Below are 15249 nucleotides of genomic sequence, written 5' to 3'. Positions count from 1 at the left end.
AAAAAAAAAAAAAAAAAAAAAAAAAAAAAAAAAAAAAAAACTCAAATGCTGCTTGCCCTGAATATCAAAGTTTGAAGCATAATTGATTTTAAAGCATAAATGATTTTAAGTACCCAATTAAACAAGACTTGTATATTTACCTAACAATTAAGACTAATCAGTCCAAAGTCTATCATCAGTTAGTGGAGAATTTCATCATTCCAAAGATTTGTTTCTGGTTACTGATATTTATACTGAATTATTTAGTTCATACAAACCACCTACTAATCTGGAGGCCTTCACTCAAAGCTCAGCTTCGATGATCCACAGTGCCGGACAGCTGTAATTGCAGGCTGGTTGCTTGAAACTGCTTGCAGTGAATAGGTACTTAATCACTGTTATAGTTGAGATGAATGTTAATTTGAGATATAACTCTTACAATTACCATTTCACAACAGCAGAACATTTTACAGTGCATCTTCAAACTCTGTAACACTGTAAAATACAGAAGGGAATAAACTGACAAGAACAGAAACAGGGAACATTATGCCATCTGGCAGCGTTCTTAGTCTCCTGGTTCATGCTACCTGGAACAGGAAGGACCTACAAGACCAACTCACTCTCCAGCTGGGTTAAACCCCAGCTGACCCGCTATGCCTGCTGCGGGCGTGCGAGCAGGGGTATCAGAGGTTCATTTTACTAACTGCACTCCAAACCCAGTGGGAAGCTTTATGTACGGCTGTATTTTATTGATGGAAGGGAAATCACAGTAGACAATTTACATTCTGCTTCTCCAGTGTAGGAAGCAGACCGCAGCAATGATTCTACACAGCTAGCCATCACTCGAATGCCCTTGTTAATATTTGAAGCTTAAACCGACAAGAGCACTTCTCTTGCTTGAGGATGTTTACTCTGAGGTGGAGTTCACTTCTAATTATTCTCACAAAATCCAATTTTGTGCCCCTTCGTCAGTTACATAGTGCTCAGTTTAAGTGTGAAACAACTACTTCAGAGAGCTCTAGTCAAATTACAAATGCAAGGTGTTAGACACATGTTGGTAAACTAACTGACAATTTACAGGTAATATTCTGAGCTAAAATATTTATTCTCAGGACATCCTCCCCAGTTTTGCTGCACACAGGCCAAAATTTCCTTTGAAGTTATCTGTTTCCACTGTACTGAATACAGTCTCCTGTGTATAGGGATGGAGCACAATGATGAACTGAAATGACCAAAATTGATAACAATATGACCCAGTGACGACAAACAGCTGGTAACTAAATCATCCCTTAGAACCCTCAGATAGTGCCAGGTAGTAACAAGAAAAACAAGCAACATAAAAGGCGAGTCTGATGCAATCACTAAAAACTAAAGTTTTAGTTTTCACTTTAGTAATCACTGAAGTTCTGTTCCACAATTTATTAAAAAACAAACAAACAAACAAACAAAAAAACTGTTTCAGCAGAACAGGTGCCTCACAAATATTCTGTTGTTTGAATACTCCCTTCTCAGCACAATGATGTCAGGAAGAAATATCTCCTCTGCAAGAAAATCCTGTTGCATCAGAAGGATGAGGTGATGCCTCATTTATATGATAGCCAAATAATACTTCAGCTACATTTTTTTGTAATTCTTCCAATCTAAGTTTTCTTCCTACCAAAGTCGTAACAAGTATGTAGCCTTTTATGTCAATGAAGAGATTCAAGTTATAGAGCGGACTCCCATGAACATCTCCTAGAAGATACTTAACATAATACAGCACATACAAGACAACAGCATGACATATTAGTAAACAGATGTGCTTCCACCCACAATTTTGAACAGCAGAAAGACCAAGCTGTTAAATCTGATTCTAGAGACATTCATGAATCCACTGAAATTCCTTGAAAAAGCACTTACCAGAAGACACACTTGAATATGAAAACATCTACAGTTCTCCTCCCTAATGTTGTATCAAAAATACACAAAGACATACCAAAACTGCTTTGAAAGCTTGTATTTAATTCATTGAGCGATGCATAGCCCTGGGTACTGCCTACATGACTCCTTGTACATGACTCAACTCATCAAAAAGCACATCCCTCTTCATCTAAGAGAAATGATACCTAGAATAAGCCCATGGTAAGTGAATTCCACTTTTCCAGTTGAAGAACACAATGCTTAGTGCTTTTTTTCTTCTTCAACCCTGAATTCAGTTACAAGCTGTATTACAGTGTTTCTTAGAACTTTTCCTGCAATCATTTTTTTCTTTTAATACTTTAAGAAAAATCTAGACTCTGACAAGTAAGTCAAGGTAGACATATGCTACTTCTACATAGAAAAAAAGTGATTACAAGATGGAAATGCCTTTTAAAATACCTACAGTTGGTTTCTGATCAAGAAATAAATCATTTTCAAGTTAAAACAACAACAGAAGAGCAGCGAAGCCAAAGCCATATACTCCCAAGGCACAGATCAAAGCACTGCAAAAATTAACGGGGAAAGAATATGCTTTCTGTGACCTGCTATTGTATTTGTCATGTCCATGACAGCTACATCTTTCCTGGACCTCCAGGTATGTCTGCAATTAATGGCAGTCCAAGCTCAAATAATTTTTCTTTAAGGACTGACAAAAATGAAACCAGTTCGTTGGTCAATACAGCACCAGAGCAGGTTGCTGACTGCAACCCTTAGAGCATCATTGCCTTCAAGTATTCCCAAGATGCCCAACAAAACATCATCAACGTCAACATATGCCAAGAAGCCAGTACACAGACCAAATTCAAGTAGGCAGTCACTCAGCCAAGGCAACAACACAGAGCTAACCTACTAAGCCCGGATACCTAATAAGCCTGAAGCTAACAAGCTGCAAACTGGAACCCTATAATTATACTTCACACCAGCACCTTCAGCCTCCTCGTTTCTCAGAGGTGACACCACAGGAAGACATTCAAGGTGCCCTCATGGGTTTCAGCCACAGCTAAGAAGCAAAAGCCAACAATCAGCCCAATGGCTCCAACCGTTTCAATACTGCAGATCACAAAATGCAGCAGCTCTGCAAACAGACATACTAAGTGTAGACTTGAAACACCTTATGCTATATCCACTAAAGATGCAATTTTGTCATTTGTTGGCATTACCATGGCATTATTTTGCTGTTACCCTCTAGTTAGCACACTCATAGTTTAGCTTATCCATCTTTTTTTTTTTTTTTGACTGCACGTGGTTTCAAAAGTGCAGGCTATACTTCTTCGAAGAAGAAAACAGACTGCTCTGAGTACAGGATATGCAAAGAACATGGAAAGTTCCATCCTACGGTTGAAGTTGATGTTATTTTCATTTTCTAAAGGCAAATCATGTCTATACAAAAAAACATCTTCACAGTTTTTAATTCAATACACTTTGCTCAGATGCCCAGAAATCTACCTGCACTAAAGACTGACCAGCCAGGTTAAAAACTATAGGTGTAAAATTAAATATCTTAAAATCGGGAGAAAAGAGCAGATAGCCATACTTCTGTTCACTTATTCTGGTTTCTTGTTCATGGTTCAGTAAACAAGTGACAAATGCAGCTTCACTGCACTGCCCAATTGCTCCAGCAGCTGCAGCTCCTTCTCCCACCAATCCTGACCTCCTCCATCTGAAATGAAAAAGCCCTTTTAATCCTCAAAGCATGGCCACAAGTCAATCTCAAACTTAACACACTTTTTAATTTTCTTTTTAATCATCTAGTTGGGAGAATTATGCCCTCCTTGCTCAGTGACCTTTCATTCCTTCAAGATTATTTCAAGAAATCTTTCCTGGGAATAATCATCAAATTTGTACCACTTGCAGGGAAAATGTTTCTAGGCATTCAAGCAGGGAGAGGAGAGAGAGCAGAATTCTTCATGTGCTTTTGAGCAGGCAGCTTTTACCAGTTTATAAAGTACTCTCTGCTCTGTAGGCCAAGTATTTTCTGGCCTCATACCGGTGACTGCTGCAAGTACAACTTTGACACATCTAACCAAACACCTTCCCAGAAATCAGTCATCACCATGCTGAGATTTGGAGCCCTCAAGCCCCCACCTATGTGGAGACAAACCTAGAATAACAGAATTCCCTTCCGCTGAACTGGCAGAAAATAATGCAGAAGCCGACTGTTTATTGCTGCAGAGATTTTAATACCAATGACTGCTGACCAAATGTTGGTCCCATGAGCTTTGGTCTCAAATCATAGCTCGGTTTGCCATAGTCAGAGCCACAGGGATAAATCAAGTCATTACTGCCATTAATGATTTTTAAGTTATGCCAGCACTACTTACTCTCTGCCCACACACTAAACAACCGTATGCAACCCTGCATTTCATTCCCACACCAATTACTAATTTATTAATTTCACAACAAGCCTGGAAGTGTTTATACAGACAGGCCTGTGTTTAACCAGACCTGCTGGTTAACTTCCCATACTCATCTTTCAGGCAGATTAGGGTGAAAATGCCTACGTGCCCAGCAGTCCAGACCCACTTCTTTATAAACGTGCATTAGTAGATCACGCTTGTCCTGAGAAGTCGACGTGCCATCACCAGTTCAGTCCTCTTACTCCACAGGGACAATCAGAGAGCGGAGGTAAGCAGCTGGCATCTAACCTGTATGGCATTTAGCACATTAACATGGAGAGACTCTAGATGGCACTTACTACAATTGCTTTGAATATTTTCTCCATATGTAAGCTGTTAATTAAGAATATACGCATATATATTCAATGTATTAAATATCCCTTCAACAAAAACGCATAAGAACAAAAAATGAATTCTTCTCCAACTGAAGTGACAGGAACAGCACATTCCATTTTACACTGTACTGATCGCTCAGGAAAAGCGCAAAAAATGTAATATTCTGACAGAGTTCATGTTTCTTATAATAGTATTCATGTCAAGTATCATTTATTGATTTTTTTCAGCAAGACATGCTTTTTATGAAAAATATTTTGGCAATATTTAATACTATTGCACCCTACTACCCTACTGCTTTCTTCTTTGGGGGGCTTTTTTTTTTTCCAGATGTCTGCATAGCACTACTTTAAAAAAAATCACAATTATTCTTACATAATTATTCTTACTTAATTGGCATCACTTAAAATGCAATAAGTCTTTGCTGCTACTATTTGGAGTAATATAATTTAGTCATATATTTTGCCCTCAAACAAAATTTTCCATTTGAATAATTAAGAGAAAGGACCAATACAGATAGAGTCTCCTTTGAAGATACCCACATGCTGTGCTCTCTCCATAATAAACCTATTACCTGCCATTCAACAAAACATTATCTGTCACAACAGCCTCCAGAACAAAAACACTAATTAGACTCGGATCTTAACGGACTCAGTGTACTGTCCTGCAGTCTAGGATTCAGCAGGCTTAGGAAGCAAGAACAATACACAGAAGCGAGATTTAAAACCGAGCTAACACTAATGGCAAAATCTTTACCAAAACATAAGAGCCAAGAAAAGGCAAGGCCAGATATTCCTTGGGTTTAGGCTCATTTATATTAAAAAACTCAACAGAAGGCTTAATTGATAGTTTTGCTTAATTCAGTTGTGCCTTATTAGGCATCTTCATGAAAAGCATTAAATTTTTTTGATCCCTTCCAAAGAGGAAGGCTCATTAGCAATGGATGTTTACAAGGCCCCTGGGCTGAAGATTATCAGAGTTCTTCCCGTTCTGCAGAAGGAGCTCTTCAGATCTATGTTTTATGAGAAGGATCACACGGCTCCTCAGAAAGAGCTCAGGTTACCACCCTCTTCTCCCCATACAGATGGGCAATGGAAACCACAGCTCACTGCAAAGCCCAGCCCCGAGTTCATAGACCCTGGTCTACTTCAAGTGGAGGAGCCAGGCAACATGAGATTATTACTTATACCAAGCCAGATTTGCTGATTCCTATGGTCTGAAATTAATACACTGCAAATTGAGCAGTCCTCGTTCATTTTTCACTTTCTAGCTAGAAACAGATAAATAGATATACTATATTACTACAACAAAAACAGACCACTTGGCTATTAAAAAGAAAAATAATTATCCCATCATATTATTATTTTTTTGCTTGTATTTTAAAAGGCATCTACAGGCAAGTTAAAATAAGGTACATATAACCAACAAGTGTCTAACAGTCTGAGTACACCAGAGGACAGTCCTGTAAAGTTATACTCCTAACTGTTATGCTCAGCATAAACACATGGTATGCCACACGACTTTTTTTTTTCAGTCTGAATCCCAATTACTCTTTTGGTTTAGCATGCATGCAATAAAACACTCAACCAGAAAACGTGTTCTTCAAGCCTTTATCAAAACCTCTAATCTGTTACAATAAAATCGAGCAAATGCTTCTTGAATTAGGAACATCTACCTCAACTTTCAGAAACGTTTTCCATTTTAAAACAATGAAAAAAATGCTGTAACTTGTGAAACAGCTTGTGTTTCAAAATACACCAAAGACAGTATTTCTCATCAGCAGCAAAAGAAAGGCTATGTTTTCTTAGCTCAGGTGTGGCAAGGCTCTGAATATAGGAATCTTCCCACAATGGGGGAGTAATGCACACAGCGGAAACTATAGAACTCGAGATTTTTCCTGCCACAAGCACTCCATTGGAAGTCAAATCTTATTACAACAAAGCCAAATAAACACCATGAACTCTGGGACATTTTAGTTTTATTTAGCACACACATTAAGACGCTGCTAGCTTTGTGGTGCAGCATTTTATATCCATTCCAAGTTTGTAAATCAAGTGCAAGTCATGACATGGAGTCACGTTACCATTTTTCTTAAATAATCTGTACGACCTTGAATACCAATGAGAATACATAAATAGGCACCTTTTTTTCCACAAGAGCAACAAAACAGAAACACTGAATTTCATGCAGAAAAGCACGATGATACGGGTAAGTAATAAAAGGCCAGAAAACAGAAGCCTGTAAAATCACTACTTTTTGTGCTCGAAAACCACAAGCATCATACAGACGTGCTTCACAGGAGAGTCAAGCAGTCAGATTTGCAGCATTTTCCTCCTACTGTTAATACTGGATCAGTAGTGACTTTCAGAGCACTGAAAGGGTGGGGTAAATTCACTAACAGCACGTTAACCACATCATCATATAAACACAGCTAATAGCACACAGTAGAATGAGCATTTCAGGTGCCTTTCTCTTAAAGTTTCCAAACTGTCCTTTATTCTCTTAACTTGTATAATCTTATAAGCACATTAATAGCCAGCATACCACTAAAACAGGGCTGATTGCCCCAGGCTGCTATTTCATAGCCATGAAACAAATAAGAGTAAACCCACCTAAGATGTCTACTTTTGGAGCCCAAACTTACTCAAGGCATCTATACACGAGGTTAATGCCTAGGAATGCAAGTGCACAGAAACTTCCTGAAGTTGCTTTTTTACTTCTCTGCTATGACAGCATTCCTGTCTACAATGCATTCTCAAAATGCTTCAGCCAACTGTTCAAATGACTGCAATAATTTGATTTTAAAATAAATTCAGACAACAAATATGGGGGACATGCAGCCATTTGAAATGTATCGCATGAGTCATTAGATTTCAAAACAGTCAAACGCATAGCCATGGTGAGTTAATCTCTCCTTCACCATTTATACTAATTTGAGTCCATACTTCAATTTCGATCAAAAGCAAGCATAATAGAAACAATGCTAAATTAACAGTCCCTTTAGTCACAAAGGAGTAACAGTCAAACACAAGTTAAATCCACACATTATTATATACAAGTATGTACACACACAAACACACGTAAATGAATTCCGGTATTACCTTCATCTTGCACAGCCTAAAAGTTCAAAACTACTTACAGGTACCGTCCTGCTACTTCCAGCTCCTCAAACACAATTACAACTGGACTAATCTGCTCCCATCTGCTCCTAAAAATACAGCTATCAGACAGAGCTCGTCTTCTCTGGCATTTTGCTGACGCAAGTACAAGACCAAAACATCACTCATTCAGTGTAGAAAGATATACTGGTCTCCATAATACACAAGATAAAAATCAACTATATCATCATGTTAAGCTGCACACGACACAGTCTTACCAATGCAATACATGGCAATTTTCTCACATAATTAATGATGTAGATTTTAGCAGAAGGGAAAAACAAACGAAAAACTCTGGCTGCCTGAATGTGGTACAAAGAAATTCAAGAAGCTCCCTTTCACTTGAATAGGACAGCTTTTTTCTTTCTTGAAGCATAAGATAAAGGAAAATTCATTTTTTCCCCTCCTGGCCTCCATAACTTCCACTTTACTGTTCTTGCCCAAAAACTAAGACACAAGGAGATTCAGACCATTGAATTTGTAATTACAAATCTGTGCAATACTAGTTTAACAATACCTCAAACCCAGCCATTCCTCCACAAATGATACAATTAAGGAGTCAGATAGGAAGAAATGGTATTTCAATACTCTCTTGCTGCACAGGTTGGAGACGACCAAACTTGTGTTTTGGGTCAACCTTCCCAAACCCAGAGTTTGGAAACTGTTCAGCCCAATGCTGCACAGGGGCCACAGGCCCAGGCTGCACAGAGCTGTGAGAATTAAAAATAAATAAATACATAAAAAATTCACACCTAGATTCATTTATAATAGAAGAACATGCAAATAACTGACATTTCCTTTCTGATACCTGAAAATGGCTGACTATCAGACTTTTCTTTTTACAATAAACATTGTCCTAAGACCAATAATAACAAACAGAAATATTTAGCTGTAATATGCTAGTAAGAAAACATGCTTCCCAGTACTGACAGAAGTATTATGTGCAGTATCACGAAGTTAGCACAATGTCTTAATGCACCTCACCCCTGGGAATGGCTAGGGAACACAGCAAATAGCTTTCATTTTAAATGATTTATTTTATTCCTGTCTTACACTCCATCATGCTGCACATCTCTTTACTCATCTTGACTGTCAATATTTTCTTCCTGCAGCTTTTAAATAAAACACTGTAACTGCTGTCAGACCATTTCATGACCACTAAGGCTTCAGAATGAGTACTTGATACAAATAAATTTTTCAACAATACATAAACCATCACCTTCAATGGAAGAAAAAAACATTTTGCATGGTCCTCTGCATTTTCCTTTCCTACCATAAGGATAAATGTCTAAGGAAGTGTTTGAAAGTACGATAAATCCATTGAAAGAATAGCTCCAGAGAATCTTTTTGGGCTTGGGTTTTCTCACTATTTTTCTTATGTCGTTCACACAAAGATACCAGCAGAACAGCTACAACAGAATAAATTCTTCCAAAACCACCTTGCAGAGGACACTGCAATGAACTGGAATAGCTCACAAGCACGTGCCAGTTTACTTCCCCTGTACACAGGAGGGTCAGAGGTTACCTATAGTTCAGATTAGGTCATTAGAGAAGTTTACCAGCCACTTCTTCAGGAATCCATACTAAAGATGAGTGAAGTTGCCACTTTAGCTGTGAACAACCTACGCAGCACCCAAAGCCACACTCCACAGCACAGTAAGAGTCCGTTCTATTGAGGAAGTTGACAGTTTTAGCTATATTAGGGAAGAAAGAAAGAAAAAAAAAAAGAACGTACAGAGTCTCAAAGAACAAAAACCTCAAGAGTTTTTATTTTAAAATGTTGAAATAATATCTGTACACAAATGTAGCATCTTCTACAGAGTTTCTGAAACACATATGGGGAAAACACAGTCATATCACTGCCTGTTAGGATTGGTTTCCCTCCTCACCCTCCCACCCCAAACACTGCCAGTACCTTAAACTTCCCCTTGAAGAAAAGCCTCCAGACTAGCGATACCAACAAAGATACAACTTTTATTTCTCTACTGGAATTTAACTCCCTGTTAGCTTCAAAAAAAAAGAGAAAAAGTTCTCATATTAGCAGTCTTAAAAAATAAAAAACAGACAGTATGGAACAGGTAAAAATTCTCCATGCACATGTGGCTTCAACATAAAAGTAGGCTTCTGTGGGCTAACCCAAAAAAGCTCCTCAGCCTCACTGTCCATCTGGCCAGTGGTACCAGCAGCACCACAGGGTCATGGCACAGCTGGCAGCACGCAGCCCATGATGGACGAGGGCTGCTTAAATTGGCACTGTCACCAGACATTCATCAACCTGCAGCTCAAATTATTCTATGTGAAAGCCGTTTTTCCTTCAGATTTGTTTCCATACTGAAGATGAAGAACAGACATTCCCAGAGCTTAATTTCCATCTAGCTCTTTGCATCTAACTCAACATGAGGGCCTGATGCCTTGAGAAAACACACACTGAATCTAAGCCTAGCTAGAAGTAGGGTTTAGAGACAAGTGACAGATTGGGATGGATTTTAAACCATACGAATTTGGTCTCTTGAGGAACAGCAGGAACCCAACCTGCCCAAGAGAATCAAAGCCCTTAGCCCTTCCTTTATCCCCAGGGCTCTGACAAGAGATTTTCAACTCCAATTTGCATCTTTCCTGAAGCCAAAAGCTTGTTTAAATCCATGATAAAAATCTCAGGGCTTGTTTAACTTCATTGCCAGCCCAAGGCTGAATTTCTTCCAGTGCAGCTCTAGGTTAATACTGCTCTAATTTCAAGTTATCTGGATCATGACTTAAAGCTAGGAGTAGGGTTGCAAGAGCTCATCAACTACTAATCCAATTGTTCTACATTTCTCAAGGATTATTTTCCAGTTTACTAATCTGAGCTACTTGCTGCAATAATCCTTTACCTATAATGAAATCACCAGGCAGATCAAGGTGCGCAGCCTAAATCTCACTCTGGCAATGTGCAGCACATCAGCAGCTAATTGCTCTGCTTGTCCGCTAGGTTTTACAGCCTGCGTCAAACTCCAGGTGCCAGTAAAACCACTATCCAAAGCAGCTCATTTTTTAATCTTAAACTGGGTAATTTAAAGCACACTCAAGAATGGCAACACCATACTGCAATCTCAGAAGAGAAGATACACAAGCATATTAAACTCCCCATGAAAACAGAGCATTTTGTATTTTTATTTTAGCTGGTCAAGTTCAACACCAAGCCTAGTGTTTACCTGGCACTGAACTCATACTAACAGGTATGAGCAAGCAATAAGATGGTAATAATTATCATGTAAGGTCTTTACCTTGTCTTAAATACATCTGGGGATTTGTCTTTCCTGCCAGAATTTTCTATGGGCTCTGCTGGAAGCTCTCTGCCAGGATCAGCCCCACGTCGTCACTCACCTACAGGGCAGTCTGGGATATGTGAAGAGCAGACCCCAAGCTGTGTTAAGTATCTGTCTTCCGTATCTACAAAATGACAACGATGGCTTCAAAATGAAGGGACAGGAATGAAAGTGTATATGAGTCTCTGCCTACACACTCATCTTTTATGAAAAAGCAAAACCTGCCAGCAACAGAAATGCACAACGCAGATATTTATGAATTATCAGTTAATTAATGAAACCTAATCAGAGGCTTTCAACAAGCTTTGTTTGGGCATTTTTCTGCACTGCCTATATCGCTTGGTTCTACCAAAAACATACCTTAAGACAAAAGAAAACTGCACGATGCTGAACAGGGATCACAAGTCAAAAGCAACAAATAGAAATACATACTGCCAGGATCTGCAAGGGGAAAAAATAAAAATAAAAGAAGAACAACACACACAGCCACACAGCCCCCAAGTAAATTAAAAGAATAATAATTAAAAAAAAAAAAAACTCAAAACATATCACGAGAATGGGATCAGACAAGAGAGAGCCCACCCCTTCAGGATCAGGGGAGAATTAACCTGCATTTCTTTACCCCGTCTACAAGCCGCCAGCTCTACCACACGTTATGTTTTAAATAGAAAAAACATACACATGCGACGACCGCCGAGGAACGGCGGAGGCAATCCCGAGCCCCCAGCCGTGCGCCTGCCCGGCGGGCGGGCAGGTGGCTACCGCCGCAGGTGCCCACCTCAGGCGCTCGCCGCCCCCTCGCAGCCGCGGCCCCAGGCCGTGCCACCAGGTAGGGGCGGCCGGCCGCGGCTCCACACGGGCTGGAGGCAGGGAACGCAGCCAGAACGCAGAATATGGAGGGGCTGAACGCAGAAAAGGAAGGACAGAGGAGAGGGGGTGCGGATGGCACAGGAGGGGCAGGAGCTGCCAGGCCAAGGTGAACCGCAGCCCTGCAACATGGTGGAGGCTGCCGGGAAGCCCCTCGCCGGCAGGAGGAAAGAGGCGAGCCTCGGCAGGGCGGCGGGAGAGCGGGTGAAGCCCGCGGCGAGGATGCGACGAGATGTTATGGCAGCCCTCCTGCAGGCGACCGGGATGGAGGTGACAGCGGACAGCAGGCGAGAGCGCTGACCGCGGCGCGGCTGAGGGGAAGGCGCCATGGGGGAGGCGCCCGCGGGGCTGCTCCCTCGGGGCGGCCGGCAGCGCCTCGCCCGCGGCAGGAGGAGGAGGACGGTCTCACCTGCCATAGCTGACGGCAATGGCGCTGACGGCTGCTGCAGCGGCTCCGCCGGGCTCCGCTCCGCTCCCCTCGGTCGGCAGCGGCGAGTGCGGCGGGGCCGGGGACGCCCCGACAGGCAGAGCACGGGGCGGTCCGGGCCCCGCTCCGCCCCCGACAAGATGGCGCCCGGCGCTCCTCTGCTTTCCTCCCGAGGGCCCGGCTGCCGGGGCGGCCCCGGGGCGGCGGGGCAGCGGCCGGCACTAAAGGGCCAGGCCGCTCCGCGCCGCGCGATGGCCTTCAGACCCCGCAACGAGGAGAGACGGGGCCCCCCGGGGCGCATCGCTGGGGCGGGGCGGGGCGGGGCGGGGGGGGGTCTCTCTCGAGCGCCCAGGAAAATGGCGCTCGTGTGGTGTCTGTGCAGGCTACAGTCAGCCCTGGCCTTCGGGATGAGGGGAGGGATTAATTTAAATGAAATAATAATTATAATAATCCAGCTTTTATAACAGGAGAATGAAGAGAAGGCAGCCAAGGAAATGGAGACCCCCAAAATAAGATGCCTCCACCACACACACACATCTGTCTTTTCTCAGATTTTCAGAATTTTCAGCCTGGGGGGAGATGGGACATGCAGCAGATTGAACCCCAGTGCAGAGAGCTGGGTGTGTCAGACCCATGGCAGACACCTGCTGCTTCAATACCCCACATCAGAAGAGATGGATGCTTCGTCTGTGAGCCCGTTGGCAAAATTTGAAATTCCTAATTGGTTTTGATAACGGTAACTTGCTTTAATGTGGGTTTTGCCCTTTCAAGTATGTGCAGTTCTCAGATGTGTTGAGATCAAACTGACTCACCAATCCTTTTGCCTCTTGCTGCCTTTCTGGGAAGCAACAGCCCAGTTGCCGCCTCCAATAATTCCTACTTTTTCTCCTACAGCAAAATTATGCTTCAAACGGCAGAGTGCAAATCTACCGTAGGTGTCCTTGAGATAATATTGACTGATGCTGAGCTTTCTCCATAACCAGCCCAATTTGTTATTTGATTAAGGTGGCTCATAGCTGTAACAGAAACCCAAATCGATAGGAAGGCCTCTGCTCCCCAGACCAGTGACGCTAATTGTAATCCATTGCATCATTTCACCCAGACCTGCAGTTCTTTGTTGATCTTTCAGGTCTTTGCCTTAATAGTTGCTGTTTGCAGAGTTCAGCTGCTGAGTGTTTACTGAGTATCTGCTCACCAGCTGTCTGACCCCTTCCATCCACTGCCCATATAAAGATGGTTTCATCGGATCCTACTAAAACCTAGGAGCTTATTTTAAGACCATAGATTCCACAAGGCCTCTGGAGTGTTTGTGCTTCTTATACTTGTGCATCGTTTGGTTCCACATTCACTGAGGTCCTCTCCTTGTTAAGCTTCTAAAAAGCTTTCAAATGAACCATATGGGAAACTATATTGGACGCAGTCTCAACGCACCTTTCCTGCCGTATATGCTCTTGATTATGGATATCGATCCCTTAGCATTACTTAGTGCCTGGCTTTAACCCAAACGTATACATATATTTAATGTAGCTTTTAAATGTTAATAGCCTTTGTTTGTTAGGGCAGAGGAGCTTGCAGCCATGATATAAGGGACATTTTAGTAATGCAAGATTGATTGAGATTGCAGCAGTTTCACTCTTGACAGAAGTTTATACTGGAAGATGGATTGTATGTATCCAGTGATTCAGTCTCCCTCTGAGGACTTTCTGTGTTCAGAAATCATTGGCAGAGCCACAGCCCTATCATTTTTTAATCTGGATTCACAAATAAATGTTCTAATTTTGCCAACCTGGCACCCTTCAGTTGAAGAAGGCAGAGTGAAATATAGGTAAGCTGGCAAGAGAAGTGCAAGTGGCAAGTTCACATACATGCACGAGTCAGACAAATTTAACAGATAAACAGACCTCATGGTCACAATAATTCCAAGGACAAGCAACGGAAAGATGGTGAATTTACTGTTCAAAAATATGGCGCTTGACACAATTAGACCCCCTGGAACCATGGGCTCAAACCTAGCAAAGCATTTTCAGGCTTTTGTTCCTATGAAATAGACAAATTACCTTCCAGGTGGCTTTCTGTGTTGTCAAATATCAGAAAATAGCCAGTTGGTCAGGGACCCAGAGCCCACTTGTGGTCACACTGCCCTGCTGCAGAGGTGTAAATTATTTTGCAGGGATTATTGGCATACATATTTTTTTGTTGTTGTTGTTAACAAAAGTGGTCTTTATAAAAAGTCACTTTCTACCTGAATGATTCACAGGACCATAAAGAGGTTGGACGAATCAGAAATACAGGATATGCATATGCCTGTCCTTCATAACAACTGCAGGTTTAGAGGCTATCAAGGGAAATTAGTAGCCATTAATCATTTAGTGTGCAGACGTTTGAGACCTTAAAGAAGAAGCCTCCCCTTTGTAGTTCTCCTGTATATAGTACACCTAATCTAGGAGATTATCCCAACGGGTGAGAGGTAAGGTCCTCAGAGCTCACTCAGATTTACCTGAACAGGTGAGGTGTTGTTGCATCTAGACAGCTAGTCGCCACAGAAGGTTTATGCCTGTTGTCCCAATTCAACCAGTTTAAAATACCTGCCTGTCTAAAATACATCTCTAGAATCCCTCCCTAAGTGGCCTAAACCTTGTAAGTACTCCCAAAATGCTGAGTTTCCTCAGCTACGACTAACAGTCCTGGAATCCCAGTTCCTCCCTCTGTTCTTTGTACTAATCAGTCATTATGCTTGCTTTCATAATGCAGTATAAATATTATAGTATTAATGTATTAATGTAATCACAGTAGCAATGATTAGAGAGTACAAGAGCAAATGGTTG

General features: G+C 41.6%; 1 protein-coding gene across 2 annotated transcripts in view; it reads right to left on the bottom strand.

Annotated features, from left to right (window-relative positions):
- The window catches only part of SLC23A2 (solute carrier family 23 member 2), a 55780-nt gene extending 43225 nt beyond the window's left edge, over positions 1-12555 (bottom strand). Inside the window, exon 1 of one of the 2 annotated variants that reach the window (XM_035345271.1) lies at positions 12407-12555. The gene's annotated coding sequence lies outside the window, so the exon portion shown is untranslated. Of the gene's footprint in view, positions 1-11088; positions 11195-12406 lie in introns of those variants that run through there. The other variant, XM_035345272.1, reaches the window with a different exon arrangement.
- Between the last annotated feature and the right edge of the window lie 2694 nt (positions 12556-15249).

This window comes from Oxyura jamaicensis, chromosome 22 (genome assembly GCF_011077185.1).
Source record: "Oxyura jamaicensis isolate SHBP4307 breed ruddy duck chromosome 22, BPBGC_Ojam_1.0, whole genome shotgun sequence".
In the NCBI taxonomy this organism is placed as follows: domain Eukaryota; kingdom Metazoa; phylum Chordata; class Aves; order Anseriformes; family Anatidae; genus Oxyura; species Oxyura jamaicensis.
The sequence above is the reverse complement of the archived record's forward strand: the minus strand, read 5'-3'. Positions and strand labels throughout refer to the sequence as shown.